General features: G+C 37.2%; 1 long non-coding RNA gene and 1 other non-coding gene across 2 annotated transcripts; both read left to right on the forward strand.

Moving 5' to 3' along the window:
- The first annotated feature begins 30 nt into the window (after window positions 1–30).
- Window positions 31–27847, forward strand: LOC150084843 (uncharacterized). The gene is made up of 3 exons (XR_016547080.1): window positions 31–97; window positions 9011–9204; window positions 27316–27847. It is a non-coding gene; the product is annotated as an uncharacterized LOC150084843 (long non-coding RNA).
- Window positions 1060–1131, forward strand: LOC150084844 (small nucleolar RNA U54). Its single transcript, XR_016547127.1, has one exon. It is a non-coding gene; the product is annotated as a small nucleolar RNA U54 (small nucleolar RNA).
- Window positions 27848–27889: the final 42 nt, after the last annotated feature.

Genomic DNA, 27889 nt, shown 5'->3' on the forward strand with positions numbered 1-27889 from the left:
AACGATTTGCGTAGTTATGTTTCTGTCTTTTGTCGTTGTGGACTCGTTAATGCTGTTAGTAGCTTATGCTGCATATCGAGAACGGTACGTTATTTGTGTAAGTAAATGTTTTGTTTTCAACTGGATGCTGAATTCTGTTTTATTTTGCAAGTACAGTACTGCAATTTATTTTTCTATTAGCCTCGATATACTAACTTCGATCACAGTCTTGTTTCCTTATGTGCTTCAATGCCTCTTTAGCAGCAATATATGAGAAAAGAATATTCAGCATTTAAAAAAAAATAAATGCTGAAATCGGATTGTAAATTAGCGAGATAAGCTGAGTTATGCTCTCCTTAGCAGCCTGCAACTCGCTTGGGTTCGATTCCCATGGATTAGAGTATGTTCTGTGCGTTTGAGGTACTAGCCGATCTTTCCTACACTTAGGCACGCTCAAACATGCACACGAATTGTAATTACTCGCGTGTATTCGTGGGGTAAGAGCTGTTGGCCCTTGTCAGCCAAGCTAGACATATTATTTATAAATACGTTGTAGTTTTATGCAAGATATTTTTAGTGAAAAACAAAGCTGCAATAAGTTTTCCTTTATCAAAAAACTTCTGCAAGATCGCCATCTTGTCTGTTTGGGTATTATGATGCAGCCTCTGCAAATAACTGGCAAATGGTAAATCTGAAATAACCCTTAAAAAAGTAAGGAAGAAAAAATGCCAGTGCTATATAGAAGCAAGGGGAAAAAAAAACTACTTTGGGAAAAATCTTCAACTCAATTTAGTGTGATGAACCAAGATTTTTTGTTTATATAAAAATATAATAACAGTTGTATTTTTTTGTTTTATCTATAAATCTTATTAAGTTCATGTGGATTCCTTTCTTATTTTTTTATTGAAATTTCAGTGGAAAATACAACCTAGTGCGTGCAGTTACAAAAAACAAGTAGGTTCAGCAATGGGAAATATTGCCCACTAAGTAGGCAGAGCCAGTCTGGGCAATAGTTCACTTTTACCATGTCTGGCATCTGCATTATATATGGGTTGCACTGTATTGTGTGCAAATTAAGAAAGGCAATGATGAAAACATTATTTAAAGATGACTGACTGTGGTTACAAAAGTATACGCTATCCTGAGCCTTTCTTACATATTGTATGAGGTTTAACCCTTTCGACAGGTCCACATTTCTCCTGAAGTGGGGTTTCTAATCTTACAACAGAGGCGGATTGGCCATAACTGGGGAAACTGGTGGGCAGAGGCTGGTGTGATTTTCAGTATTACAATCTGACCTCCAATACATTTTTTTTTTTCTCCTCTAAATTTTTGACCCAGTCTTGCCTCTGCCCTACAATATTAAAATGTGGCCAAATGTATTTTTTGTGTGCCCCCCCCCCCAGCAGTGGGTGCACAATGGAGGTTGTTAGGTGACCTGATCCACTGTTTTTATTTGTGGAAAAAGTATTTGGAATTTTTGAATTCTACTTGCAATATACCAATATCTTTACTTGATTTCTATGAATTGAAGGTACAGCCCTAAAATATAAATCTAAGCAGTTGTCAATACAGATGACAGGTGTGTGTAATTTCAATTTTGCACAAATTTCTGGTTTTATGTTATGAGGATGCAGCAACTTTTATTTTTCTTTAAAATTAAAAAACACTACAATCATAAAATATAATTTTGAAGCTATTAGGCACTTTGATAAAATCATACACACTGAAAGATTTAAAAATTTCTCCTTGTAATTATGCTTGTCACCTTTTGTTATGTCAGTATTTTGTTTGGTATACTACTAGCAGAGTCTGCAGATTTTAATGTATTCCGAAATATTTCTTAATTGAAAATATTCAAATTTAACCATAGAATTAAAATGTTGGTTCTTTGACTACAAAACACTTGTTTTTATACAAAAAGTATTAATTGTGCTGAAAAATATAAAAATGCAAATATAAATATATACACAATGTAAAGTTTAAAGAATTAGGTTTCCTGTTCTGTGGGTTTTTTAAAGAAATCACATGCCATTATGTGGCTCAAGCATAAAAATTGATTGTAAGCAGTATTTGCAAGTGTTTAATGCAGAAATGGCACCTTTTTGCTTGTGCCTGGTATTGGAGTGGCAGCAATTGCCTTGGTTGATCTGGCTGCAGCCGTCTGCCTTCATTCTCTTCATTCTCATTGGCTGTACCCGCAACTGAATCTCAACCAAATCTTTCTGTGCAATTTTTTACTTTCATCTGCATACACAAATATTTGCACATTTATTCCAGCTACATTTGGTATTATACCGAACACCACTGTTTGCCATTGGTATTTCTACTCATGTTGTGCATAATTTATCAGTTACATCTCCCCTCCTTTCTTTGCATTATTAAGAGATGATTTCAGACTTGTATATCACCTGACTTTGCATAGTTTTCAGTTTGCATTCTACTGTGCAAGAATAACATTTTTCATCTCCTACATAAGATTCAATCATATCTACCCAAAACCCAACGACCCAACGAGGCTTTTTTGACTTCTCTCCTCTGCTTCTTGTGTTCACAAATTCTGGGGTCAATTGTTTATTTTTCCTTAGTTTCCACATACATTAAGTTATGATCATTCATAAGTTTTTTAATCAAGAGAATTTCTAAACCAATTATCACTGGTTGCATTTCTGTCTATGGCCCGTTATTGGTCAAATAAGCCTTTCCCTCTTGGCTACAGAGATCATGTATTGCATAGTATGGACTAGAAAGTTGCTGTCCCACATACACTTAATTTCCTGTGTCAATCTAACATTGACAGGGATAAATTTATATTCCATATTTACTTGGCATATACAATAGAATGCCAATTATCTGAAATAATTGGGACCAGAGTGGTTTGGTTAATCATACATGAGACTACCCAGTTCATACGAAACAGTGTAATTAGGCCTACAATTAAATTATCATATGCACAGTTGTTATACTGTATTTTGAAATATGAAGTATTATAGAAAAAATAATTGATTTGGGAAATGGTTTGTAAATAATAACCAAAATGTTTTGAAGAAACAAAAGTATATTATTTATTTTGAACCTAATTGTTTTTTGTGGTTTCAACTAGAAATCACTTTTTTACATAAACAGAAAAAAGCAATCTCAAGTCACTTCACCCAAGAGTGAAATGAACTTGGGAAGGTTTATTTTTTAAAATATGTAATCTTGAGTTTCTTTGAACCATGGTTTTTTTTTTTTGCAGAGTCTCTCATACCTCTAATAGTGGCAGTCTCCTGCCACTATTAGAGTTTACTACCTGTTTATAATTAATTGCACTAACAGAAAAGTCCAATAAACCAGAAAGTGCAAATTGTTTTTATTGTTTTATGGTCGCGACCTCCAGAAATAGCTTTAGAGAAATCAAAGGCATTCAAAACTGATTCTTATAACAATAGAACAGAGCAATAAAGGGTGGTGTTTTTCCAGTTATTTTGGAAACAACTTCCTCATTCAGGAATCCTCTTTATCAATTATCCTACATTAGATGTTCAGACAGAATATTTTTCTGGTTTGGGCAACTTTAATACCTCTTGATTTAAAATGAATACTACGAAAAAGAGAAATGTTTAGTTTTCATCAAGACTGGGAACTAGATTACATTTTTTGTAATGGTGAAAGAAAAATGTAGCTGTTTTGATTTGCCCAAAAAAGGAAATTTAGAAAGTGCACTTAGATGCACTCCATGGTAAATACCAATTGGATTTTCTGCCAAATGGTGATCTTAGAAAAAAAATTAGAACCTAAATCCAGATTATTTGCCCAACAAAATTTCTTCATGGCACCTAATTTACAATCTAAAGCAGTAACTGTAGCATCATTTAAAGTGAGTCATCTTGCAAAAAAATGCAAACCTTTTTCTGATGGTCAATTCATCAGATGCATTTTTAGAAAAAACAAGTTCTCTTTTTGAAAACTTAAGAACAAAAATGAAATTAAAAGTGCTCTTCATCAACAATTATCTTGAAATACTGTGATGCAAATTGTCAAAAAAAAATGAGAAAATGTGAGCGAACAATTGCGTGCTCATATTGCTAGTGGTATGTCATTTTCTTTACAACTGGATGAATCTACAGACGTCAGTGATACAGCTCGATTGCTTGTTTTTATTCGTATGGTTTTCGATGATTCTGCCACTAGAGAACTGCTGGGTATGGTTTCGTTAAAAGAAAGAGCTATGGTCTTGATATATTTAACATATTCAAATATTTGATTGAAAAAATTAATTGCCACTAATTAAACTTATCAATAACAGATGGAGCTAAAGCAATGACAGGTCATCTTAATGGATTCATCACATTGTGCCAAAAGGATGGTAAATTCCCAGATTTTGAGTTACCACTGTATCATCCATCAATAAGTGTTAGCCAGCAAAAGATTAAATACTAAGTGTTATGAAGATTGCTTTGTGAATACCCATCAGAGGACAGTTTTTTTCAAAGGAGACTTCAAAATGCAACTATGAAAAAGAACCAGATATGACGTTACACACAAATGTGAGGTGGCTGAGTTAGAGTAAGTTTCTACTGAGATTTTGAAATTTGCTGAATGAAATTAAAAATTGTTGATCAAAGGGATGATTATCAGCAGCTACAAGATACAGAGTGGTTGTGTGATCTAGCTTTTTTGGCAGATTTTACCAAGAAATTAAGTGATCTAAATTTGGAATTACAAGGAAAAAAATAAAAATGTGGGTGACATGATTAGTACTATTTCTGAATATAAATATCAATTTTTGACAATGGCCAAGGATCTCAAAGAAAAAATTTGACCATTTTGCAAATATGCAAGATCATTTGCAAAAATATCCTGTTTTTGAATTTAATAGTGAGAAACATGTTTCTGAAATTGAGAATGTTGTGGAAGAATTTGAAACCAGATTCAGTGATTTTAAAACAATTGAAGATATTGTTCAATATATTTCTTATTCATTTAATGTTGACTTAGATACAAAATAAACTGCAGAAAAAATTGCTGCGATTTTTCCCACGGAGAAAATATTACTTAAATGAAATCATTACCTTGCGAAACTCTTCCTAAAAGCCAGATCATCAGAAAAGAGTTCTGGAAATGTTTGCCAAGAAAAATACCCAAATGCAAAAAAATGAATTGAACTTTTAAATTCCTGTTTTGGTTCCACATACAGTATCTGTGAATCGGCCTTTTCATATTTGATACAAACAGACAGAATTGCTGTGCTTTTATGGACTTGCATACAGAAGGTGGTAGATGGTAGGTGATGATGACTTTCATCAACCGGTGAAATGCCACCACTTTGCTTATTGGAGGCTTGAAGTGGTGAAACCCATGTTTAGTCTCTAGAGCAAAGTTTCTGGCACCCCCCCCCCCATACTTCTTCTTCAACCCATGCACGGTACTAAGTACTATAGGTTTTGATACCTTTTGTGTTTGGGGGTTCTCATAAAAAAAAAAAAGATTCTTTATGGTTGGCCTTATCACAGTATATCCCTGATTTTGAAAACTTGGCAGATGACATGAAGACACGATCTTCACATAAATTAAATTTAAATGCGTATGAATTTAAAATAAGAATTCTGAATTGTATTGAATTTTAAAATTTATAAACATTTTTCAATATGTGTTTAGCTTTTTTAACCTGTGCAGTTAAATTTGAGATGGTAGATTGTGGCACATTTTGAAGGAAAGTCGATCTCATAACAAATTAAATTGGCAACCCCTGGTTTATATTGTATTTATATTTTGTGGACTTATACTTCATAAATGGGTTGCCACTACTGCAACACCAGGGTACCTGCCCACCCACCGATGAGAAGCCAATCAGCTTTGTAATGGTGGTGTGTGAGTGGTGGTATCTGCCTAGAATAAGTAAGATTGTTTCACTGGTGTAATGTTATTTGAGGAAGTACAATACCATGGTAACTCATGAAGGTATTCACAATACGGGATGCAACTAAAATGAGCCAGTTATCGACTTTAACAGTTCACTACGAACAAAACATGGTGCAAAGGCACTGATCCGTTCAATTCATCTGACTGAATCCTCCCACTTTTTGCTTTGTACACTAAATTTGAATAGGAATACATCTCATTTCTTCACATACATAAAACTAAGTCATTTTGAAGCAATGTACTAAATGCCAAATTGCTGTTGATTCAAAGTCATCAATATAAACTAATTATTTGTAACATAAATCTTGTATGTATATATTACTCTTATAACATTACAAAATGTTATAAGAGTAATATATACAGGCAGTTCCTGCTTTGAGTTTCTGGGTTTAGGAGTTTTTTTTCTTTAAGCCTCAAAATCGAAAATATGAACATTAATTGCAATAAATTAAATGCAAAACATTTATAAATATGGCATTTCAAGCCACACACATAGCTATACAATACTGCAGTACTGCTTATACTGTATAGCTATGCATACTACTATGTTTGTTTTAGGCAGGTGAGAATGTCTCGGTGACTCGCATAACAAAGTAGGTACCACGCTGGTGTTACAAAGAGTGATTGTTGCTCTTAATTTTTGCTCATCTTATTTCAAATTTACCCCTTTATTAATACTGTACACTAAGGCAGAACAAAGTAATACTATGGAGAGAGATATTAATAAAAAGAAGTGGTGGAGGAATAACATTGGAAACAAAATGAGATAAGCAAATGTGATCTTATTCTTCATTAACATTATTATGGTCATATTTAATTGTTGAGAATGTAGCCCCCTGTTTTTTACATTGTCTAAAGAAATGAATTCCCACTTTACCAGCATGTGCTAGGAATTATAACTCAAAGTTGAACTACCTGTACATTGTTTAGTTGAAACATTGACACCTTACCTAATAGTGATTAGGTAGGGAGTTGCTGCCAGCACACAGGCATGGACACTATAAAGCCTTCAAATGTTGCAGGAAGTATGTTGTACCATGTTACCAGGATTGTCCTCTCTCCATAGAGGAGGATCCAAACACCAGATCTTTTGATCCATGATGACCCACAGATCTGGCAAATTTGGTGGCCAAGGTAGCACCTGGAAACCACTCTTGAATAATGCCAGCAATGTGGCAGGGCATGTTATCCAGCCAGAACACACATTTGAGATCCTGGAAAACAGTCACCATGAAGAGTTTTAACACTCAGTTGTAGGGTGAGGGCTCCAAGAGATTCCCAGGAAAGCATCTCACATACAAAAACACTGCACCACCTGTCTGTGTTTGACCAGGACATGGTGATTGCTTTCTATGGTTTGTTGCTGTAACCCTCCACTACTGTCCACATGGCATATCAGGAAACATTCATTAGAAAAGGAATTTTTTTAACAGTTGTTAATGGTCCGGTGATGCTGTTCAGGTGCTTAACTTTTAAGGCTTTTTTTTTTATGAAAACCCCAAACACGAAAGGTATCAAAACCTATAGTACTTAATACCGTGCATGGGTTGAAGGAGAAGTAAGGGGGGGATGCCGGAAACTTTGCTCTAGAGACTAAACATGGGTTTCACCACTTCAAGCCTCCAATAAGCAGAGTGGTGGTATTTCACCGGTTGATGAAAGTCATCTACCACCTAGGCAATTGTTGGTGATGAGTGGCCATAAGCACGAGTACTTTGGCATGGTGCTGCTGTGAAGGCCTTTACAGAGGAGGGTTTGTTGGGTCATGATCTTGGAAAACACTGGTCATCCTCTTCAAGCAATTCTGGGAAAGACTTGAAATATTCCTTCAATGGATGATATGCTTTAGAAGTTAAAAAAAAAATTACATGCAAATTGACTGGTGCATTTCCTTGAAATAGTACAGCATGGGTGCTACTTCTTCCCCACCTAAATCCATTAGGTTTTATTTGTTGTCACTTGTAGAAACCTGGATTAAACTAAAGCTGTTTTGCTCAGGAAAATTGATTAACTAGATCAGCAATCATATCAAAAGAAAAATGGGAGTTGTCATCTGTTGAGAATGTAGCCCCCTGTTTTTTACATTGTCTAAAGAAATGACGGTGCTGTGCATGCCAATTTAAAAAAAGTTGGCACACAATTACACTGAAAAACAGTTGCTTTAAAAATGATCTGGGTAAAACTAGGTCTATATTTAGGGAAGTAGAAAATTTGTCATTAATCTTCAGCCAAAACAGTAACAAAGAAAAATAATGAAGTGAGCAAAACTTCTCATGACTTGGCTGAGTCCAGGGCAACCACTCCTGGGTTAATGGGCTTTTAAATTTGAAAATAGAGATTTATTTTAGTTTTTTAAACTTTTGTAATCAAGTAAGAAAAGATGAAATGTAGTGTTCAAGTAAATTTAAATTAAAAATGAAATGGGTGCTGTGACTACCAGATTAAGTGACCAGATTTTTCTGAATTTTGAGTAGTACCCTTGGTATAAAAAGCTTCCAGAGTAACTTCTTTAAGCATTTCCCCATTTAGCATTTGTATTTGCTAAAAGCTATCATTTGGGCCTGCTGAAGAGAACTTCAAAGAACAAGGCTGTTGTAATCCCCCTTGTGAAAATAAAAACCATTTACAGTATTTGAACCTACAGTGGCAAAAGATACAAGCTCATGCAGCATTAGCAAATAAAATAAAACTATCAGCATTTAGTTTATTCAATCCATTTAAAGCCTTAAACACCTCAGTCATGGCTCCTTGTAGGCCTAATTTACAGAACTGCAGCCATTCTTGGTAAGAGCACTGTTTTGTGTCCCTGACTAACCTTGTTGCTCCCCTGTACCTGTTCCAACAAATCCAAATCCATATAATTTCCTATGTAGTAGGAAATTGTGGCCCAAATTCTTATACAACAGGTTAATTTCCACTTTGTTGGAAAGGTAGAATTTTTGCTGGCAAAATTCCTGTATATCACTGACAACCCTATGTCAGCCCTAGCAGACTGTCTGCATTGTTCAGAGAATTTCATGCCAGACTGCTCATTTCTCCCTAAATCTCTTATACTCTACTACCTTGATTTTTTTTTAATGTATGATGACCTCCAGTTATTTATTATTTAGATGTAACTTCCTTGTAGATGTTGAAGAGGAAAGGTTGATGTCATGAGCTTCCAAAGATGACAGACTTCTGCGAGGAACTTAAACATCGCAGCAGCGATGACACCAATGATGGAATTAGGAGGGATAAACTACGGTATGGAGGAAAGTGCCCCTAGCTGAAACAGTTGAATAGCTTGAAGTAACATCAATTTCCATGTGTGAAGGCTTGCAGGTAAGAATGCAAAATCACCAGTTGTTTTTCATTATTATTTCAATAATGAAATAAACCATGTAGTGATATATGCTAATAAATATGTTACTCATAAAGCATCTAATTTTTCAGTGGAGGATACTAGAAGAACAGATGACAAATGAATAAGGGCTTTAATTGGCATGTTAATCCTTACAGGAATGTGTTGTGCAGGAGGGCAAAACCTAGTAGATATGGTATAAAGATGGAATAGGTTAATGAATCATGTAGAACAGTATGAGATGCTTTTCTTAAATCTAAGGATGCTCTTATTATGGCTAAAGGTTAAACTACCTATTGTAACAGCTAATATAATTGGATAGATTCCATTAGTCCTAGGTGCTTTTTTTTTTTTCAGTTTAGCTGTAACCATTTCCCTTCTGCCCTATTATCTGTTATAAAATCATTGAACGTACAGTGAATATTATACTTCTGTTAACTTGAGTTCCTCATGTGAATTTAGATAAAATATTCAGTTTGCAGGCAGACTATGGGGTCATCAGTTATTCTATTCCTTTCCTTCTAGTGCAAAAAAATTCCTTGCTGCTTTACACACTTGGCCAAAGACTTATCTGCTGTTATCTGTCAAATACCCCAAGTAACTTGATTTCTGCTAGTTTATACTTATTGCAGGACTGTATCCTGGAATAATTTTTATAACCATCTTGTGCAATATTTTGCAGATAAGACCACTAGGTGGTAATGATCACAGTATTGATTTGCATATTTACTTAGATGCAAATACTATAAAGGGTAAAGGAAAGGGTTTTACCTTTCATAAAGGTGACTACAGTGGTCTTGGGCAGTTCTTAAATTCTAGGCAGTGGGACCAACTGATGTTAGCATCAACAAATTCTAAATGGGAACCATTCAAGGAATTAATCATATGAACTAAGAAGTACTCTTCAAGGTATAGGCCTAATGAATGTCAGATGAACTGAGACTTGTGGCAGAGAAAACATGCATGGTTTTGGCAAAGAATGCAAGGCAAAACAGCCAAGAGTTACTTGTGTACACTGAGTGGACAGAAATCATGTGATACCTAATAATGGGTAGGCCCACCCTTTGTCCAGATAAAGCACTCACACAGTGAGGCATTGAGTCTGCTAGTTCACAAGTGTTCCAAGGGTATTTCCAGTATATGCATAGTCCCATCGTGATGTTAGCAGTGGGACTCTGGTGGGTTGGCAGTTCCCATAATCTAATATACTGTGGCTAATGATCTGATGGTCTTGGTGGAGACTTTCTGGCACTTCTCTTGTTGAAGTATGTGGTGATTTGTGCCACTGTTGCTCTCCAGTTGGCTGAAATAATGCAAGACATGTCAATGGCCACCTTAGGGCTTACAGTACTGGTATTCCAAAAAAATTCTGCAAATTGCAGTGTCTGGAGATTAGGCACCTGTGAGGTGATCTGATTGAGGTGTTTAATGCTTTGGATGGATTGAGCAGGCTCAGCGCTGATGGGTTCTTCCACTTTAGCATTAGTAGAGGCATATGATGCAAGAAAGCAAGCTTATGCAGCATCAGCCAAAAAAAAAAAAAAATCGCATTTCACCCCTTTCTTTGAAATACCTGTCCAGCTGAGCCTTAAATTTATTTAGGCTATCAACATCCACAAGGAATGGAAATCTGTTCCAACTACCCACTGGCTAAAGGCAAATTTCTGTGCATCTGTGCTACATCTGTCTTTCTTCAATTTGATTTTATGCCCTCTCAGGTGATTATTCTGAGCAAGTGGAAGAATCCCATTGGCATTGAGCATGCTTGAACCATTCATGGCTCTATCAGATGATCTCACCAGTGTCTAGTCTCCAGACATTAATTTGCAAAACCTAAGCCTTTCTTCATAAGAGCAACCCTTTGTTCCATTCACTAATCTTGTTGCCCTTCTCTGTACTCATTCCAGCAGCTCCTCATCCTTCTTGAAATGAGGCCTCCAGACCTGTATACAATACTCAAGGTGTGGCCTGACCATTGCTTTATACAAAGGAATAATTACCTTATCCCTGTGGGAAAAATTCCTGTATATCATTGACAAGACACCATGAGCAACTCTTGCAGCCTGTTTGGACTGCTCAGAAAACTTTATATCTGCCTGCACAATTACCCCCAGATCCTTTTCATTTTCTACCACTGTCAGTGTAGTACCACAGTTGATACATTGCTCTGGGGTTACGGTTTCCCATATGTAGTACTTTACATTTGTCGATGTTAAACTTCATTTGCCACCTCAGACCATCTGCTCAACCTTTCCAGATCCTGTTGCAGCATCATAGCGTCAGTAGTGTCCTTAACAACCCTGCCAACCTTTGTATCATCTGCAAACTTGGACATTAAGCTTGATATATCAATATCATTTATAAATACAGAAAACAATGGACCCAACCCTGAGGGGCTCCACTAATAACATTAGTCCATGATGAGCAGTGTCCATTGATTACCACTGTCTTCTCCCACTCAACCATTCCTTTGTCCATACCAGCAATTTGCCTCCAGTGCCACACTGCTCCAATTTGTGCAGCAGTCTTCCATGTGCAACTGTATAAAAAGCCTTTCTAAGATCCAAATATAAAGGGTGTCTCAAATATTGGTACAAACGTTTAGGGAGGTAGGTAACATCTAAAGGAATGTGAATTGCATAGGAACCCATAACTGGAAACGTCATGGGAAAGTAGTAGCAGAGGCACGAGAAGCAGAAATGACACAAGACAGTAATTAGTGGCAAACATTTGACCATAATATTAACAATGGTGTACGAGATGGATGCATTTCATGTTACAACAGATGCTCGAAGGGTCTGCCATGAGACGTGATGCATGCGTGACACCGATGCAGCATGGATTGGCAGACATCGTTGAACACACCTGGAGTTTCTTTGACAGTAGCAGGAGTGCAGGTGAGTCTCACCATGAGATCCATTTCTGTCTCCACATGCAATTCATACATGATAGATTTGAGGGGCCCCCACAGAAAGAAATAAAAGTGCAATAAATTAGGTGAGCGTGGGGGCCAGGCAACGTGTCCACCCTGGGCAATTGATTGATGCCCAAAATGCCTGTTCAAATGGTCACGAACACACCTTCCATAATGGGAAGGTGCCCCATCATGTTGAAACCAAATGTTTCGTCTCACATTTGCTGGAACATCGTCAAGTAACCCTCGTAGAGCTTGTTCAAGAAATATCCGATATTTAGCGGAGTTCATGCGGGATGGTAACAGGTTTGGGCCGATTAAGCAGTCATCCACCATACCTGTGTGCACATTTATTGCGAAGCGCTGTTGTGCCCCATGGGGGACACACTGTGTGGGTTGTTGTGAGCCCATGCATGAACAAAACATAGGCTGTAAAATTCAAGTCTTGAACACTTTCCTGGAGCCACACGTGCAAAATGATCTTGGGATTCGTCATGCACCACAGTGGCAAGGCAGAATGCGCTGGTCCCACAGGAACTAGTAGTTGTTGGTGACTATTGTCAGGGAAATAGGGAACATGGTATGTAAAAAGGAAAGGAGGAACAGGACCAGGGTATGTCTGCCAGGGGCAAAGGTTGATGATGTAGAGCAGATATCATCTTTTAAGGGCACAAAAGGTGATAAAGTTGTACATGTTGGCACTAATGATATTAAGAGAAGGAGACTGGCAGAATTACTTAACAAGTACAGGTCACTATTGAAAAAAGCTGTGAATTAGGGTTGAATTTGAAAGTTTCTGCAATTCTGCCCAGACACAATAGGAGGGAGTATATGATGAGAGCCTTGTCGATCAATTCGGCCCTAGAAAGATTGTGCAAGGCTCAGAGTAGAATTTTTTCAGCCTGGTCTGCGCTTGTTAACAGGAGAGCTTCTACAGGAATGAGATACACTTAAATAGAAAGGGTACAAGAATATTTGCTTATGCTGTCGAGGCAGTGTTAGGTGGGTTGGAAAACTGCTAGTTTGGGGGGGATACAGGGACTAATAGATAAACTGTAGCCACTGGCAGAGGTGAAAGTGATTCTTGCACTGCTTCTATTGGAATGAGCAGCCTGGAAAACAAGATGCAGGATATTTCAGAGACTGCTGGGAGTCATTGCAGTACAAGTAAACACATGGGTTGTGTTAGGGTAGCTAAGAATAGGAACAGGTGCATGCATGTATACTTGCATGTACACCAATGCTAGGAGTTTGGTAAATACATTTGAATTTGAGGTATTGCTCAAAACATCAAAGGCAGATATTGTTGGGATATCAGAGACGTGGTGTCACACAGATGTAAGGAATGCAGAACTGGAATTTGGGGAGTATAATGTGTATAGATAGGAAGGGAGGATGGGTTATGCTATTAGTTAAGAAAAACAAACTTCAAGGAAGTGAAGCCAGTCGACATCACTGGACAGTGCAGTGTTGAGTCAGTTTGGTGTGACATAAGCATCGGGAGATCAAAATTGAGGAGTGTGTAATGACTCTGAGTATAATAAGGAACTATACAGGGAAACAGTGGACCAGTAAATCTTACTGGGGGATTTTAATTTCCCAGATATTGACTGGAATTTGTGGGTTGGTCACATACACCAGCAAGGCTTTTGTGGATTTATTGGATGATTGTTTTCTACATCAGCATGTTCAGGAGGCAACTAGAGGGAGTACTACTGTTTGTTATTTTGTTTTTAGGAGCATTAGCAATTAAGGCCATATTGCTCCGGGATATGCGGTGGTCATTCCCTGACCTTTCCGGATCCTCCGTATTTGGTGGTTACGGGCTCAAACCCCAGTCTAATCAAGAAGCGTGTGCTATGCACTTCTGTTCCTGTCCACCTGGCTATGGAGGTGCCAGGGAGTAATACCCTTGATCTGATTATCAGTAGTGATTCTTCATGCATTAAGAATCTGCAGATAAAGGAACCACTAGGTGGCAGTGATCACAGTGAGCTGAAGTGGGATTTACTCAAAAAGGTAACTACCATCAGGGGTAAAGGGAAAGGTTTTGCTTTCGTAAAGGAGACTACAATGGTCTGAGACAGTTTAAATTCTATACAGTGGGACCAACTGATGTTACCAACAGCAAATTCAAAATGGGAAGCATTCAAAGTATCCTGGAAGCTACTAGGCTTTACATACCAACCAAGAAATATTGTTCAAAGTTTAGGTCTAAATGGATGTCCAATGAACTAATGAGCATATGCAGAGAAGAAAAATGCATGGGATACCTAAATTAATAGGTCACATGGAAGCCTATGATAGGTATAAGCTGGTCTGTCACAAAGGAGATTAGCAGTTTTAATTTTTTGGATCTGAAATTAAAAATCAATTTTGGTTTTGGAAAAGGCTGAGTAATATTGAGTCTGGGGGCAGTAGCCCCCCAGAGGAGGGCAAAATTTTTTTCCCACTTGCATATTCAATTGCTTGTGTTTACTTTTTGGTTTCCCTTTGAGTGCTGGTGTCTGTACTGGAGGATTTATTCCTGCAAAGTATTAGTGCAAAAATGTTGGATTGTTTCAAAAACATAAATTCAATTGAAATGTTCAGAAATTGTTTAATGTTAAGAAATTTCTTCATTTGCATATTCAATTGCTTGTGATTTAGTTTTTGCTTTACTGTGATTTGTGTGATTTATTTCTGCAAAATATTATTGCAAATAATATTTCAAAGGAATATTTTTAATGTTTGGGTAGAAAAATCAGGGAATAGGGTTCAACAACCCCTATCTAGTAATGTATGGGTGAGAAGAATCAGCACATGGTGTGAATTTTGTTCTTGTTTTTAAAAATATTGCTGTATTGCCTTTTATTCATTTTAGCTCCAGCTTTGTGGGACACACTGTGTGGGTGGCAACCACGACCAAAAATGAGTTTGTTCACTCCATCAGCAATTCTCATTGTTAATGCTCTTGAAAGTCTAGTCATGTATGGGCAAGAAGAATCAGTAGTTGCATTTCATGTGAATTTTTTTTAGCAATTTTTTTAAAAAATTGCTGTTTGCCTATTTCTTAATTTCAGCTCTGCTTTTGTGACATGTGATCCCTGAATAAAGTGCATTTTTGTTACTTTCTTTTTAAAAAATTTGCATTTCCCTTTCTATTTCTTTATTTTCAGCTCTGCCATGTTATGTCATGTGACATTTGCCTGTTATGTGCAGTTGAGCGCTTCCGTAGCCAGGTGGGAAGGAGCAGCAGTGCGTAGCATACGCTTCTTGATTAGACCAGGGTTCAAACCCATCACCACCAAATACGGACGATGTGGAAAGGTCTAGGAATGACCACTGCATATCCCGGAGCAATATGGCCTTAGTTGCTAATGTTCCTAAAAAAAATGAAAATAACAAATAACATGCAGTTGAGAAGAGGGGCATTTTTGTTTGTTTTATTGTTAAAACTTGCTGATTTGCCATTCCTTTTCTTTCATGAAATTTCCTTTTAAATTACTTTTCTTTTCAGCTCTATCCGACTTATTCAAATGTCTTGTAACATTTTGTGATCCCCGAAAAACATGCATTTTTTTTGTAACTTGAATTTTTAAATATCTTTTGTTTTCAGCTGCAATTTGTTGCTGTGCCATGTGCCATCCAAGTGTCACTTGACATCCACCAAGCAAGGAGAGGGGGGGGATGCAGTGAGTGGGCAGAGTCTCAAGCTCTCAATCACTGCTTTCCCTCCTCTCCTTGCTGCCATTTTGAAAGGGGTACCCATTTCTGAATATTTACCCATTATTCATGCATATTTATCTTGAGGGAAAAATACTAAAATGATATCTCTAATCCTTCAGCAGTGATATGAATTTGAGCATGAAGCAGCAAAGAAAAGCATTTCTGAACAAGTTGAGGTTGGCTGTGCACAAATTTTTTTTTATTGTGAATGAAATAATTTTGGGTGCTCTCCATGATATTAATAATGAGGGAGTGAAAGGTACCAAGAATTTAAACTAGTAACAATTTCTGGTTATAAACAAGGCAATAATTAAAAATTGACTGGCTATGCTATGATTTGAGTATGGAAATAAGCTGTGCTTTCAGTTTAAAATAATTTGCCCCAAGTGAAGATGTCTTTCCAGACACTTCCATAGTGTTTCTTTTAATACAAGCTAGCACAAAGCCTTCAATGAATATAAGCATTCCAAGAAAGAGTTTGAGCCCCAAAGTTACTTGTTAATAAATTATTATTCAAAGTTAGTATTATGAATAAAATATCAAATATTCAATCATTTATGTGATTTATTCAGAAATGCTTAAAATGTTGCATAGAATGCATTGCAAAGTATGCATTTCTTTTGGCAAGATGACATTCTGTAAATGATTAATTGCTGAGTATTATTTCAAAGTACTAGTTTTAATTCCCTTAAATTTACCTTCCTTCTAAAGCACCTTACTGTTAACTAGACTTCACAAGCTCCTAGATAAGAGCAGAAAAGGTTGTCGCAAGGAAGAAAAAGAAAACATCTCTAGTGGGTGAGGCAGAACATAACAACATTGTTTTGTACTCAATATGAGATGTGACATTTATAAATAAGTGGTATCCATAAATGTCTCATTGCTGTGGCAAAATGATATTCTGTGAATGATTTACTACTGATCATGATTATTTCAAAGGGCAATAAACTTTCTAGTTCATTTCACAAATATATGTATGTGGTCTCAATTCTAATCCCAATGATGTCCATGTCCACTTGCAGTCTGCCAAACCCCATGTACTTTATCTGACCACATCTCAGTTAGCAGTTGATTCAACTACTGCTCATCTCAGTTGCCCAAATTATTTGCTGTATGATTCCTTTCACCTTAAAGGTGGTACTTGTGCATGTCTGTTCCAATATTCCCTGTCAGACTTGGTAATTTAGAATTTCCTCTTTTCAATCTTCTCTGGCTTAATCTCTACCTCATTGCATCAAATTTGTCTGTCTCTACTGTTCTCCTAATCACTTGGAGCTCTTTGACTTTCTCCAGTCCAACTTTCCTAACAGCAAGGCAATTTTTCTTGGTGATTTTAATGTTCACAACTCCAGCTGGCTTCTATTTTCTAGTCACACTGACCCATCTGGTTGAGATGCTGAGGCTTTTGCAATTACTAATGACCCTGCACAGATTGTTCATTTATACCATCTACAAGAATACCAGACAATCCTAACCATACAGCCAACATGCTTGTTCTTTTTCTCACAAACAATCCTAAGTACATGGTCAAAGTGTGGTCCTTCAGGCACCTCAGATCACAACTTGGTGATTGTCTATTCTCTAATGGAGCCTTTATCTCATGGCTATTACCAACCTCATGTTTGGCATTACAAGAATGCAAAATGGCATGCCCCACAAGATTTCTTTTCCTTTTTTAGATGCTCCTATACCCCTCAACGTGAGCACCTGTACGTGGTGAGGGGACCTCCCAGTGATGCTGCTGGTGTTCCAAATTAGCATCACTGGGATCCAATGGCCATACTTTGGTTCCAGGGTTACATCATTGGAATCCAGCATGTGCAGTTGCCATGCTGGAAGCCACAACCCACGGAATTTGGAAAGGGGGATCCTGGTGGTTGAGGGGCCCAGCTTAATACACCACTTTTTTCCCCTGCTTTGACAAGACTTGTGGTCCTGGACCGGCCTGACTGGGATCAATTGGTGGGTGGTTCTTACTGCTAGGGGTCAACTGTGTTCCAATAAGTCTCCCACCTTTTGGTCCTGGGATGGGATCAAGGCTTATTGGAAATGTGGGTATGGTGTTTCTAAGCAAACTTGGTGTCCCATTTGTGTACACAGTACCTGCTAGTTAACAAGTGGGCATCCCCTCTTAGGGCTCTGTGGTGGGTGAGGTACTTAGGGAATTGGAAATTATTTTACTCCTATGAGTAATTTAAATTCCAATTCTTCTGGGGCCCCAACAAGGCCCCTACCTAATTGAGATGTAACCACAGAAAACACTTCTGTAAAAAGAGCCAGAACTGAGGATACACCACCCTCAGTGACACTGCTTTTCCTCATTCTCCATTCTACCGGAGAGCAGACAATTGGAAAGATGTCACCCTTCTTTATCCAGAAAGGATTAGAAGGGTTGGCAGGGTCACCTAAATCTGTAAAAAGACTGCATTCTGGCAACCTTTTGGTTGAAGCTTCTACCACAAAACAAGTGGCAAAAATGAAAATGGGGGAATACTTATCACCGTAACCCCCACAAAACTCTGAATTCTTCACAAGTTATATCAGAGTGGGACCTTCATGTCTCCGAAGAAATCTGCTCTGAATTGAAAGACCAAGGAGTGACAGCTGTCAAGAGAATATCAATACGAAAGGATGGGAATCTTGTCCCTCATGTTCAACACCCCAAGTTCCATCAAGGCAGGCTATCTAAACTGCTCAGTGAGGATCCCAAACCCACTGCAGTGTTTTAGGTGGCAACCCTGCCTGTGCTCGATGTGGTGTTAAAGACCACAAGAGCAAGGAATGTTCAGCTTCAAAACAGATGTGTCAATTGCCGAGGAGAGCACCCTGCCTACTCTAGAGCATGCCAGTGGTGGAAAGATGAAAAAGAAATCTGAAAAAAAGAGCTGAATATCTCCTACCCAGAGGCCAAAAAATGTATCCAACCAATAAATAGCGGGAAACCATATGCCCAGAAGGTTTCTGCTAAGTGCACTATCAGTACACAAACTGAGATGACTATACCACCTAGAGTCATTCATTCTGATTGCATGCTATTTATTGAGTTCAGAAAAGCCCACCAAAAAAACAGTCAGCTGCTACTCCGATATCCATGCCTCCTAGTGCTCCACCACTACCAAAATCAAGTGGTAAAGAAAAGATCAAAAGAGCCACCAGTAATATCAGAAACAGTGGATGTAGAGGATGTGAGGTACTGGATGAATCAGTCTTGGAACTCTGTGGAGGAAGAAATGGACACGGGACAGCACCCATGCTTCCCCAAAAAAGAAATCCAAGGCTGACAAAAATAAGCCCTCAGCACCTCAGAAGCTGCCTGATGGACCCACCCTGCCAAAATAATGCTAAATTCCTACAATGGAATTGTCGTTTTCCAGCAAAATACTGATGACATCAGGCCTTCCTGCACGAGCCAGTTTGCTATTGCTTGCAGGAGACTTATCTAAAGGCAAATGATGATCCCACCATGCATAACATAACATTTTTTTTCATAAGGACAGAATTGTGGATGGTCCTGCTCATGGAGGAGTGGCTATCCTTGTGGGCAACCAGACCCCAGTTCATCCCTTGCTAGTTACAACCAGCATAGAGGCTGTTGCAATTTGCCTTACAGTGGGATTTTTATTAACTGTGTGCTCTTTTTATTTGCCACCTGGGACTGACATCTCCCAGGAAGACCTTGATCTTGTAATGCAGTTTCCTCCCCATTTCTTACTTCTCGGGGATTTTAATGGACATAGTACCCTGTGGGGTACTGCTAACATCAGTGGAAGGGGACGAGTCATAGAGCGTATGCTAAATGACAACGACCTTTCCCTTCTAAATACTGGAACAAACACTTCTTCCACATGTCTACCTGTAAGTTTTCTGCCATTGATCTATCTGCTCCCCTTCACTTGGGAAGAGGAGAACCCATATGGAAGTGATCACTTTCCTGTGATAACCTCATTACACAGTGGGAGACAGTGTCTTCCTTTCAGGTTACCACAGTGGAAGACTAATTGGGCAAATTTTGACCTTGGTACCATCAGTCAGGTTTTAAGTCTCAAGAGCCTTTATCCCTACAATGGGCATTCACTATACAGGAACTGAAAACAGCCCTCACTCTTTCAAAGGCAAGTGCTGTTGGACCAGATGGCATCCATTATGAAATGATTAAGCATCTTTCATCAAAAGCTATGGATCAACTGTTCCTTCTATATAACAGAATCTTTATTGAAGGGCAGTTTCTGGATTCCTGGTGCAAAGCAATTGTTCTTGGCTTTGCTAAGCCAGGAAAGGATCCAAAAGTCACTACTAATTATTGTCCTATTCCTCTGACTAGCTGTCTGTGCAAAATCCTAGAGAGAATGGTTAATTTTCGTTTAATGTGGCATTTAGAATCAAATGACCTCTCTAACATCCAGTGCTGCTTCCGATGGAACCGGTCCACTCTGAACCATCTTATCAGATTGGAAACATCTATCTGGGATGATTTCCTAAAACAAACATTTGGTGGCTGTATTCTTTGACATGGAGAAAGTGTATGACAACTTGGAGATTTGGCATCTTAAAAGATTTGTATAGTCTTGGTCTTAGGGAGGGAGCATCTCCCTATTTTTATAAAATCTTTTTAGCCAATTGATCTTTCCAAGTTTGTGTGGGATCCTCACTCTCTCGTTCCTTCTGTCAAGAGGAGGGAGTACCACAAGGATCAGCATTAAGTGTCACACTTTTTGCCATCAAAGTAAATTCCATCACTGTACAACTTCCAACTGTAAAGAGTGCCCTCTATGTTGATGACTTCAACATATTTTGTCAGTCATGCAACATGAGGGTTATAGAAAGACAACTGCAAAAAGCTATTGATTGCCTAAATTCCTGGGCTCTATCTAATGGATTCAGGTTCTTGCTGCAGAAGACCGTTTGCATACACCTTTGTCGTAAGCATAATCTTCATCCTGAACCTTCATTAAGGCTAGGACAAAATGCTATTCCAATAGCAGCGGACAATTCTTGGAACCTGTATTTGTTAAAAAGCTGACCTGGATAACATCTGTCAACTCTGCACAAAGTGCACAAGAGGCCTGAATACTCTGTGCTCTCTCTCTCCTCTACATCTTGGGGTGTGGACCGATGGACCCTACTACACATTTACTGTGTGCTTGTGCAATCCAGATTAGATTACAGGTCCCTGGTATACAATTCGGCCAGAGACTTCGATGAGAGACAGTGTACTTCGATGGCTGGATCCTGTCCATCAGGCTCTCCATATTGCTATTGGAGTATATCGAACAGCTCCTGTCCAGAGTTTATATGTTGAAGCAAACAAACCAGTTATCGTTTCAATGTAAGCAGTTGTCTCTAAAGTATGGTTTAAAACTGAAATCCCTGCCAGACCATCCTACGTGGCCATTCGTTTTTGAGCCACGATGAGAAAATTTGTACAGCACCTGTAAGACTGCCAATCATCCTCTTGGTATTAGTCTCCAAGAGCTACTCAAAGAACTTAAGATCAAGGTAGACAAGGTTGCCCAAACACCAAAGCAACTCCTTCCACCCTGGCATGCTCATGTTCCAGCATGTGACTTGTCCCTTAGAAATTGGGGAAAGTTGGACACTCCATCTATCTACCTGCAGCTTTGTTCAGCACACAGAGCTGAATATTTTGACTTTGTACCAGTTTACAGACAGCTTGAAGTCAGAATCATATGTGTGATCTGCTGCTGTCTTTACAGACACCACTACATTGGAGCAGATTCCTGAATGCAAAGTCTTTTCAGTGTGATTTCCTGGTATTGCACTGCTTTCAAAACCAGATTAAAGGTTAATTGGATAAGCCATTTCTTTAAAAGATAAGACTGCTATATGACCTGGTGGCCATAATTGAATGATATAATTAAGAAATAAAAAGTAAAAAAAAATGCCAGTGAATGAAATCTGTTATCAAAGCTGTGTTTTGTTTCTCCTGCATACTTTTTCTATAGATACTTCCATGGGCACTGTTCTTCTGAATTGGCTTCTATAATTCTCCTTCTTTCTACCAAAGTAGTCCAAACATCTGCCACAACCAGTCAACATCCTTTTAACTGTCCAACTTCAAACTTACAGAAGCAACTCCTCCTTATTCAGTCATTCAACTTGTTTCTGGAACAACCTTTCATATGTATTTCCTGAAAATTACAATCTATAGAGGTTAGTCTAATGTCAACAAATCTTCTCAATCTCCAACCCATGCACAGTACTAGGCACTATAGGTTCTGATACCTCATGCTTCAGATTTTGATAAAAGCTAATATTCCCTTCTCTATCACCATCGGCACATTTTTTGCTATACCTTGCCATGTGATTATTAAAAATCCATAACTGATTGACATTTTCCTTGATTATGCTCAAGACTAACTGTTCTCTTATCAGATAGCTGGTTGTCAGACCAGTTGTAAACAAGTTATTCTGTGCATCATACCCTCTGCAAAATCAATTTCAAAGATAAGGCTATCACTCTTGAAAGTCATGCAATACCAGAGAAACTTGGTATTTTGCTGTGAAAATTAAAACCATTTCATTATCCATAGCTATTTAATTCAAATTCCCATAAAAACAGATTAAGAAACAAGTCAAATGTTTATAGGTGTAAATAAGTGCAATTGTTGGCATTTAATATTCAATATGCTTTTCTAAAAATTCCTATGGTATACCTGCCTAAAACCTAGAAAATTTTAAAACCTGGCACTCTCAATCTGCACCAGATTTTTAGTTTATACTGCACTAGTTTGTATTATTTTAAACTTGCCTTCCTTATAAAAGCACCTTACTGTTAGCTAGAACTCAGTGTTCTAGATAAGAGCAGAAAAGGTTGTCGCATGGAAGGAAAAGAAAACATCTCTAGTGGGTGAGGCAGAACATAATGTATTGTTTTGTACTCAATATGAGATGTGACATTTGTAAATGCCTAGCAATGCACTATCCTACAATGTACCTTTTTTTTTCTTTTATGAAAAAAGGTCTATATATACATTCACCTCTGAAGTAGTGGTTAATTCCAGAATCTACATGGCAAATAGATGGAAGTACCAGTTCAGAGCAGGGTATAAATCTGTTCTGTTCTGTTTGCTAACTGCTGAAATCACGTTACAGGCATTGAGCATTAGCTGTTGTTGCTTCATTCAGGTAGTTTCAGTCATTGCTTTCTTTTCTTAATGTGATGTCTGCATGCTCATTTTTTATTCTTGAGAATAAAGAGAAGTTTTTTTTGCACAAGAATTGCAATGATTTTTTGGGCATATAGTTCCATCCTTAAAACATATATTGCGCCTACTTAACAAATTGATGAAATTCATCTGTTGGAAGCCACATTTGAATCTGGAAAACTCAAACTAACTCCACATTGGGCACTTGATTAAAGTCTTCATTATTGTAACTTTTTGGGAAACAATATTGGTACTTCACCTTTTCTGGATGTATATTTGATTTTGTAACAATTGAAAGAAAATATTTGTTAGTGGTGTTAGACTTTGGAAAACTAGGGTTAAACAACCTTTTTATGTTACTTTGTGTACAAAGTGGGAGGTCATGTGATACAATAGCAGTTATTGAGATTTATATTGTTAAAATATTTCCTTGACACTATCAGTTTCAACAAAATTCTTTTCTAGTTTTCTTTCACAAGCTGAAAAATTAAATGTTTTGCTTCTACAGCTGAGAGGAAGCCTACATTAGTTATTCCAAGCTGTGGAAAAAAATTCCATAGAAAGGGTTACCTCTTCCCCCCCCCCCCCCTGGAAGCTAAAGTGTGAGAAGGGTTGTTTCACACTAGATGCTGTCCAAATGGCTGTATGCACAGCTTGGCTCTTGTTTTTATTTTATTTTATTGCTCTTTTATATCTTGTCTGTTTGTTTTATTGATCCCTTTGGGAATATTGGCAGTGCTTATGTATTAGAAGCAGAAAACGTTCTACTCCTACAATGTAACAAATTACTTTTGGTATAATAAAGGGTTAACCATCCAGCCACACAAACTATTGTGGTCATTTGCATTTGGGGAAAGAGTGCTTGAAATTTATAATGCAGCTTCAAATACAGAATATATATCTTTTCTTGCATTTGCTATAGTACTGATAGCTGGAATTCTGTGGGTTTTCACATTATGGTGAAATGCATTTCCCCTTGAATGAAATATTCAATCATGAAAAACATTTTCAGAAACTCATTTTGTATCTCACTTGTGCATATAGTGTTTGTTGCAACTAGTGCGTGGAGTGTTCTTTGTTATTAATTGCCTATCATTTTTACCATTTAAAATTTTAAACCAAAAGAAGTTGAACAGAAATATCAATTAGTTATGTACAAATTACAGTACATATTAATTAAGCTATGTATGTAAGCGTAAATTTATTTTTATTTTGCTAACTGGAAAATATTCTCCCAGTTTTCATGTATCATTTAAGGTGGGTCACTATCTTGTTGGGAGATTCCTGGGTTAGGTTCTGTGCTATTTGTGCTTGTTTGATGCCATAAAAAATACTTTTAAAGAGCAGAAGGTACACTAAATTTAGGTGCTGCAGAAGAGATTGTACTTAGCAGTGAGGAAGAGGAAGAAAATTAAATGAACATATAATCTCTCACATAAGTATCACAGTTTGTATGGCAAGACATTTGTTGAGTTATTACTATTTAAGGCTTTACTATTATAAAAAAATACCTAAAATAGTAAGTTATTACTAGTTTCCAATAGTTATAAAAAATGTATTTTTATTAGCTTGGGGAACATAACCTGCTTTTTGTACTGTTAGTCCTGTATAACACTCTTGCATTACACAAGATTTTGTATTATAAGGGGGTTACCTTGTACAGTATATACAGGATGACAATAATTAAAGTATCCCTATACAGAGCTCTATAGCTCTTAAGTAATAAGTGGAATGCCATTCAAGGCATGTGGAGGAGGATCCTGTGAAAAAATATTAGTTCTAAAATCTGCTGATAGGGGATAATATGGCACTGTACAAGAGGAAAGACATGACAAAGTACCAACTACATAACTAAGACAAACTTTAATGAAATTACAAATTATTTCTGCTTTTTGCAAAAAAAAAAAGAAACCAAACTGAATTGCACTAAAGTTTTAAATCCAAACTAAAAAAGGCCCCCTAAGAGAGAAAGTTTGCATAAAACTGGGTTAATTTAATTTTCCCAGCAGCAGAGAGCTATAAAGGCATAACACTAAAACTGCAAGCATATTCTGTAAGTTTACTGTTAATAGTGCATCTCATAATTATAATAGAACAGATCTTGGAAGCTAACCAGCATCATTAAACAGAAAAGCACAAAATTGAATAAATAGTTTGGAAGGGGCAAACTACTATAACTTTTAAAACCAAAGTTAAGATTTTGAACTAGATAATTTTTGTAGCTGGTGGGATTCATAAATGCTGACGGTGCACTGAGTTTTCTTTACTGGGTCACTTTGATCTAGGTAGACTAATTACATAACAAATGTGGTGCTGAACTGATACTACATTAGTCGTCTGGGGTAATTTTTACACAGTTCATTTCAACTTAAGAATTCCATAATTTTTACTCTATCAACAGAGTTGAAACTTGTTATAGTTGGCCAGAACTGTTTTCTTTTGATTTTTGCACTTCAAATCTGAGATCTATATTGATTATCATGCAAATGGCAAAAATGTAACTGTTCTTTCTTATAAAGCCTTTTTCAGTTATTTTCTCTTCTCCTGCCCTCTAGTGAAGCATTCATGAAACATTCTTTTGTTTTTCCCTCTGAGTGCTCTGTTTACACTACTGCTTTTCAGAGGGCAAAAAAAAAAATGCACAATTGTTCCTTGCCATAAGAAATAATAATGAAAGAATTGCAACAAAGCCCATACTTCCTTTCTGCAATGTGTATTGCATCTACTAACAAAATCGAAAGTTCATCTATTGAAGCCACACTGGAAAGAGGGAAAACTAATAACACTGCAATGCACATTTGATACAAAAAAGGTTCTTTCATTGTAATTGTTTTTAGGGAACAATATTGGTACACAATGTTTTCTGGAAATATATTTGATTTAATAATTTAAACAAAATATTTCTGTTGATAGATGCATTATAAGCTTCAAAAACTGGTGTGCAAAAGAGAATTATCTTCCACTATGAATAATGGATAATTTTTTTTTAAATGTATATAGTTACAAAAATTGCAATATTGCATACATTTGATATCGGTTTCAAGGAAGATTCTTTTTTTAGTACATAAGCTGAAAAAAATTGTCATCCAGTGTTATGAAGTCCATTTCCTGTTCTGAGCTGCAATGAAAATATAGTATTGAAAAATACTTACTCCCCATCTCTTTTGTTTCTCTGGGAAGTTATTTCACATAATCAAGCTCATGACTGCTGAATGCAGTTCTGTTTCTTGTATTTTCTTTATCTTGTATGGTCATCCTGGAGTTTAAACAATTTTTGTTTGAATGCTGTCCAGATGGCACCTACCACCAATTGTCAACTCTTCCTGTCTTTTATATTACACTGTTCAGATGATCTGCTTTGGGAAAATTGAAAAGTGCTTACATCAGTTAGGAGCAAAAACTGTTTTCATACCCACACCATAATGAATTCCTTTAGGTACAGTAAAGGACTACTACTATTTGATTTTTCCCTAAAGTAACATTCCACAATACATGTTTACAAGGTGAAACAAAAGTAATTGTCATTTGCATTTAAGAACAAGCTATACAGTGAGGTTTGAAAAGCCGACCGGGCTAGCCGAGTGGGTAAAGTACCTGCCCGGCAACCCCAAGGTCGCGGGTTCGATTCCCGCCTCGGGCTTGGATCAAAGTACTGCAAAAACCTTGGGCGGTGCAATATGGCCACAGAAGCCGATGCGTCAACAACTACCAAATCAAAAAAAAAAAGAGGTTTGAAATAATGCCGCTTCCAATATTTTTATTGCTTTGCAATCATAAGATATATCCAAAGCTCTATCTTTTGGTGTTTCCCACATTAATTACTGTCCATCCTGTCTTCTAAGTTGCATTGTCTTGAGATTATCACCTTTGGTAATACTGGCAATGATAAATACTGACATACATCTGTCAGAAGAAAACAGTTTACTTTTAGTAACATAAAGGGTAACTTTTACTGTTTTATTTTACCACAAGGGTTTTCTCAGAAAACAATACCTATTACTATCTTCACACCATTTGGCATTATTTACAGTTGGAATATTGGCAAATACTGACATGTCCAAAGCAGAAAACATTCCTCACTACCCACACAGTAGTGGATTACTTTCCATGCAATAAAGGATTACTGCTGTGTGATTTTACTGCAAGGAACTTTTCAGATAAATAAAACTTTTGTCACTGTCTTCAATTTGCTTGCCAATATTTCTGGAGGGAACCAACATGAACTTTATTTAGGTGTATAACAACCTAAAAAAACACTTATTTAGATGTATAACTTTATTTACGTGTATTTCATTTCATTTCAGATTTTTCAAAGCACTTCTGTGGTCATGATCCACTGCCATCATGTGTAAGGAAATTCCTGGTAGGCAAGGGCAAGATTGAAGATGAATGGTTGACATCAACATCCAAAGACAAGTGACTTTAGCAAGGAGCTTCACCAAGACAGCAGCACTGAAAATGAAAGTGTTGACAAGTGCTGGAAACACAAAGGAGGATGTTTATATTGTGGTGGATAAAACTGCAGTATGGAGGAAAGTTGTCATTTGTACAGCTCAGTAATGTTATTATATATTTCACAGGTGTGAAGTGTTGCAGGTAAGGATGCAAAATCACCAGTTATTGTTTTTGATGATGAAATGATAACCACATAGTGAAACATACTAATGAATATTTCTCACAACATCTGTTTCAACTGTGGATGCTAGAACAGATGACAATGAAATAAGGGCTTTAATTGGCATGTGCGAGAAGAGACATTCCTGCAGGTAATGTCACGTGCAGGGGAGCTAAATGTGGGATGAAGATGGAATGGGTTTTCAGTTATAGGTGACTATATTCCAGGAGAAGTTCTAGTGTGTTCTTGGTCTTACAGTTAGA

This window comes from Mastigoproctus giganteus, chromosome 6 (genome assembly GCF_048544385.1).
Source record: "Mastigoproctus giganteus isolate SK-2022 chromosome 6, ASM4854438v1, whole genome shotgun sequence".
Classification (NCBI taxonomy): Eukaryota; Metazoa; Arthropoda; class Arachnida; order Uropygi; family Thelyphonidae; genus Mastigoproctus; species Mastigoproctus giganteus.